Source organism: Aythya marila, assembly GCF_965140915.1.
Source record: "Aythya marila genome assembly, contig: HAP1_HAP1_SCAFFOLD_278, whole genome shotgun sequence".
NCBI classification, from domain to species: domain Eukaryota; kingdom Metazoa; phylum Chordata; class Aves; order Anseriformes; family Anatidae; genus Aythya; species Aythya marila.
Genome location: NW_028136580.1, coordinates 87,501 through 92,834, shown reverse-complemented (window position 1 = coordinate 92,834; position 5,334 = coordinate 87,501).

The window sequence follows — 5,334 nt, the reverse complement described above, 5'->3', positions numbered from 1 at the left end:
CCAGGAAAAGCAAAGCATAACTAGGAAAGATAAAGCAAACAAAGGAAAGCAAAGCAGTTTGAGGCGAGGCAAGGCAAAGCACAGCACGGGTAGGAAAAGCAAAGCAGTGCCAGGTCTATAAACCAAAGGTAAACCAAGGAAAACATGGCCAGGGAAGGGAAAGCTGAGCAAGTCAAAGCAGAGCAAGGGAACGTAGCACAAGGAAAAGCAAAGCATTGCCAGGAAAGAAACAGCAAAAGAATCTGAGGCAAAGCAAAGCAAAGCTGGGGCAAGAACAGCAGAGGAAAGGAGGTATGGAATAGCAAAACCGTGCCAGCAAGAGCAAAGCAAAGCGGAGCAAGGCAAAACAAAGAGAAGCAAAGCAAACGTAGCGAGCTGGCGGCCAGCCCTCCTTTGGGTTCCAAGTGTCTGTGAGGGGGAGACCGGAGGGCTCCATGTTGTGTGCAGGTGGCAGCCAGACTTGGACAGTGGCTGGACCCTGATCGCCCACTCCTCAGCCTTCTTCACAGCTCCTAGTCCACTGTGACACCGGGCAAGAACCATGTCTTGCTTTAGCTGGTTTTATATATCTATATACATTTTGTTGTTGTTGTTGTTGTGGATTTCTTCCACCGTAGTTGTGGAAATCATGTAGTTACTTACTGTCTTTGAGAACCTCACACACACAACTAGCAGTGTGGCCCACCTGGCAGCTCTCCGCATGGCTAGGGACAAAGTATGGACCATATGGGGCGGCCAGGCCTGCTGCCCCCACGCGCCGGTTCCGAGGGGACAGTGGCTGGGCTGCGGGGAGGCCAAGTTCTGTGTCTGACGGTTTATGCGTTCATAAATTTACCAACCGACTCCGCAGCAAAATCAGTGAGACAGTCTCCAAAAGAAGCCAAGCACGGCACAGGAGAGCAGAGCAATGTGGATGAAAGCTGAGCGAGACAAGGAAAAGCCCTGCTAGGCATAGGGAAAAGCAGTGACAACCAGGGCCTGGAAAAGGAAAGCACGGCCTGTAAAAACACATCAGACAGGTCCAAAATGAAAACAAATCATGCAAGAAACATGAAAAAAATAATAATAATAATAAAAAAAAAGAATAAAAGATGAAAGCCAAAGTAAATCAAAGCAGAGCAAAGGAAAGCATGGCCAGGGAAGGCAAAGCAGAACAAAGAAAGGTAGCACAAGGAAAAGCAAAGCATTTTCAGGAAAGCAAAAGCAAAGCAATCTGAGGCAAAGCTGGGCCAAGAACAGCAGAGGAAAGGAGGTAGGAAAAAGCAAAACTGTGCCAGCAAGAGCAAAGCAAAGCGGAGCAAGGCAAAACAAAGAGAAGCAAAGCAAACGTAGCGAGCTGGAGGCCAGCCCTCCTTTGAGTTCCAAGTGCCTGTTGGGGGGAGACCGGAGGGCTCTCATGTTGTGTACAGGTGGCAGCCAGACTTGGACAGTGGCTGGACCCTGATCACCCCCTCCTCAGCCTTCTTCACAGCTCCTAGTCCACTGTGACAGCCGGCAAGAACCATGTCTTGCTTTAGCAGGTTTTATATATGTATTTACATTTTGTTGTTGTCTGTTGTGTATTTCTCCCACCATAGTTGTGGGAATCATGTAGTTAAGGGAAATCGGAGCAGGGATAAGAGAAGCTAAGCAGAGCAGAGAAGGAAAAGCAAAGCAATGCCTGGAATACAAAGCAAGGCAAAGGAAAGCATGGCCAGGGAAGGCAAAGCAGAGCAAGGAAAAGCAAAGCAAAGGAAAGTAGCACAAGGAAATGCAAAGTATTTCCAGGAGAGAAAGAGCAAAACACTCTGAGGCAAAGCTGGGGCAAGAACAGCAGAGGAAAGGAGGTATGGAAAAGCAAAACTGTGCCAGCAAGAGCAAAGCAAAGCGGAGCAAGGCAAAACAAAGAGAAGCAAAGCAAACGTAGCGAGCTGGCGGCCAGCCCTCCTTTGGGTTCCAAGTGCCTGTTGGGGGGAGACCGGAGGGCCTCCATGTTGTGTACAGGTGGCAGCCGGACTTGGACAGTGGTTGTACCCTGATCGCCCACTCCTCAGCCTTCTTCACAGCTCCTAGTCCACTGTGACAGCCGGCAAGAACCATGTCTTGCTTTAGCTGGTTTTATATATCTATATACATTTTGTTGTTGTCTGTTGTGTATTTCTTCCACCGTAGTTGTGGGAATCATGTAGTTACTTATTCTCATTGAAATTGTCACTGAACACTATCACCACACGAGCAGCAGTTAGGGGTCCCCTGGCAGCTCGCCGCATGGCTGGGGACAAAGAATGGACCATGTCGGGCGGCCAGGCCTGCTGCACCCAGCCTCCAGTTCCGAGGGGACAGTGGCTGGGCTGCGGGGAGGCCAAGTTCTGTGTCTGACGGTTTATGCGTTCAGAAATTTACCAACCGACTCAGCAGCAAAATCAGTGAGACAGTCTCCAAAGGAAGCCTAGCACGGCACAGGAGAGCAGAGCAATGCGGATGAAAGCTGAGCGAGACAAAGCAAAGCCCTGCTAGGGAAAAGACCTAGCGGCATAAGGAAAATCAATGACAAGCAAGGCCTGGAAAAGCAAAGCACGGCCAGAGAAAACACAAGAAAAAGATACAAAAGGAAAACATAAAGTATGGAATGAACATCAAATAAATAAAAAAAATAATAATAATAAAAAAATGCAAAGCATGACCAGGAAAGGCATAGCATAGCAGAACAAAGTAGAGGAAAGCAAAGGTAAACAAAGGAAAGCATGGCCCCGTAAAGGAAAAAAAAAAGCAAGGCCAGGGAGGGCAAAGCTGAGCAAAGGAAAGTAACACCAGGTAAAGCAAAGCATAACGAGGGAAGACAAAGCAAGCAGAGGAAAGCAAAGCACTTTGAGGCAAGGCAAAGCACAGCATGGTTTGGAAAAGCAATGCAGTGCCAGGTCTGTAAACCAAAGGTAAACCAAGGAAAGCATGGCCAGGGAAGGGAAAGCTGAGCAAGTCAAAGCAGAGCAAGGGAACGTAGCACAAGGAAAAGCAAAGCATTTTCAGGAAAGCAAAAGCAAAGCAGTCTGAGGCAAAGCTGGGGCAAGAACAGCAGAGGAAAGGAGGTATGGGAAAGCAAAACTGTGCCACGAAGAGCAAAGCAAAGCGGAATAAGGCAAAACAGAGAGAAGCAAAGCAAACGTAGCGAGCTGGCGGCTAGCCCAGTAAAACCAGTGGGAAAGTCTCTAAAAGAAACCTAGCACAGCACAGGAGAGCAGAGCAATGCGGATAAAAGCTGAGCAAGACAGAGTAAAACCCTGCTAAGAAAAAGAACTAGCGGCATAAGGAAAAGCAGTGACAACCAGGGCCTGGAAAAGGAAAGCACGGCCTGTAAAAACACATCAGATAGGTCCAAAAGGAAAACAAAAGAATGCAATGAACACTTAAAAAAAAAAAAAAAAAAAAAAAAAAAGCAAAACATGTCCAGAAAAGGCAAAACTTAGCAAGGCAAAGCAGAGCAAGGGAACGTAGCACAAGGAAAAGCAAAGCATTGCCAGGAAAGAAACAGCAAAAGAATCTGAGGCAAAGCAAAGCAAAGCCGGGGCAAGAACAGCAGAGGAAAGGAGGTATGGAAAAGCAAAACTGTGCCAGCAAGAGCAAAGCAAAGCGGAGCAAGGCAAAACAAAGAGGAGCAAAGCGAACGTAGCGAGCTGGCGGCCAGCCCTCCTTTGGGTTCCAAGTGCCTGTTGGGGGGAGACCGGAGGGCTCTCATGTTGTGTGCAGGTGGCAGCCGGACTTGGACAGTGGCTGTACCCTGATCGCCCTCTCCCCAGCCTCCTTCACATCTCCTGGTCCACCGTGACGTTGGGCAAGAACCATGTCTTGCTTTATCTGTTTATTTCTTTATTGTTGCCTTTCTTCCAGCGTAGTTGTGGGAATCATGTTGTTACTTACAGAAAAGACCGTGCTGGGTGTGCAGGCCTGCTGCCCCCTCGTGCCAGTTCCGAGGGAACGGTCGCTGGGCTGCGGGGAGGCCAAGTTCTGTGTCTGACGGTTTATGCGTTCGTAATTATAGCGATCGACTCGGCATCAAAGCCCGCGGGACGGTCTCCGAGAGAAGCCTAGCACGGCACAGGAGAGCAGAGCAATGCGGTTGAAAGCCGAGCAAGGCAAGGCAGAGCCCTGCTAGGGAAAGGACGGCGGGGTTGGTTCCCGGCCGGCAGGTGTTCCCCGCCTCGGGGCGCCGCGGGCGCCTCGTCTAAGCGCTGCGGACAGCAGCCGCCAGGTCTACCCGGGCGCGGTCGCCATGTTTGCTTAGCCGGCGGCGACCTGTAGGGGTCGCTGCAGGTCCGGCCGCGAGAACGGCGTCGGGGTCTGCCCGGCAGCGACGGGAGCGCGGGCGCGAGCGCGTTTGCGAGGGCTCCCGTCCGCGGGTCGGTCGAGCGGTTCCCGAGCGGGTCCGATGGCGCGGAAAGCGTCGGAAATTCCCGGAAAGGTGCGAAAAGTGCCGGAAGGGCCCGTGGGAAAAGCGAAGGAAGGCGGGCCGGCGCTGTCGGTTCCCGGCCGGCGGGTCTCCCCGTGTCCCCCTGAGGTTGCCAGGTCTACCGTGTGCCCCCCGTTGCCGCCACGTCTCCCCGTGTCGTCCTGCGGCCGCCAGGTGTCCCGGTGCCCTCCTGCGGCCGCCAGGTCTCCCCGCGTCCCGCCGAGGTTGCCAGGTCTACCGCATCCCCCCGTCGCCTCGTCTGCCGATCCTGCCGCGGCCGCCTGGTGTCCCCGCGTCGTCCCGCGGCCGCCTGGTCTCCCCGTAGCTTCCTGCGGCCGCCAGGTCTACCCTGCCGCGGTCGCCATGTTTGCTTAGCCGGCGGCGACCTGTAGGGGTCGCTGCAGGTCCGGCCGCGAGAACGGCGTCGGGGTCTGCCCGGCAGCGACGGGAGCGCGCGCGCGCGCGCGTTTGCGAAGGCGCACGTCCGCGGGTCGGTCGAGCGGTTCCCGAGCGGGTCCGATGGCGCGGAAAGCGTCGGAAATTCCCGGAAAGGTGCGAAAAAGCCCGAAAAGGCTGGAAAAGTGCCGGAAGGGCCCGTGGGAAAAGCGAAGGAAGGCGGGCCGGCGCCGTCGGTTCCCGGCCGGGGGGTCCCCCTGAGGTTGCCAGGTCTACCCGCGCGGAGGAAATAGCCGCCGGTCGGGCGGAGGGAACGGCGGCCAGGTCTACCGCGTGTCCGACGGGACTTGGAAGGCCGCCGTGGGGCTGGAGGTAGACTAGCAGGTCGTGCCACGGCTCGGAAGGGGTGGTAGGCGTCGCTGTTTCTCTGTGCCTCCAGTTAGGTCGAGGTAAAAGTCGGTTGCGCTCGGCTGCCTCGCCGCGGTAGGCTGGAAAAGGACGTGCGGCGCTTGTGA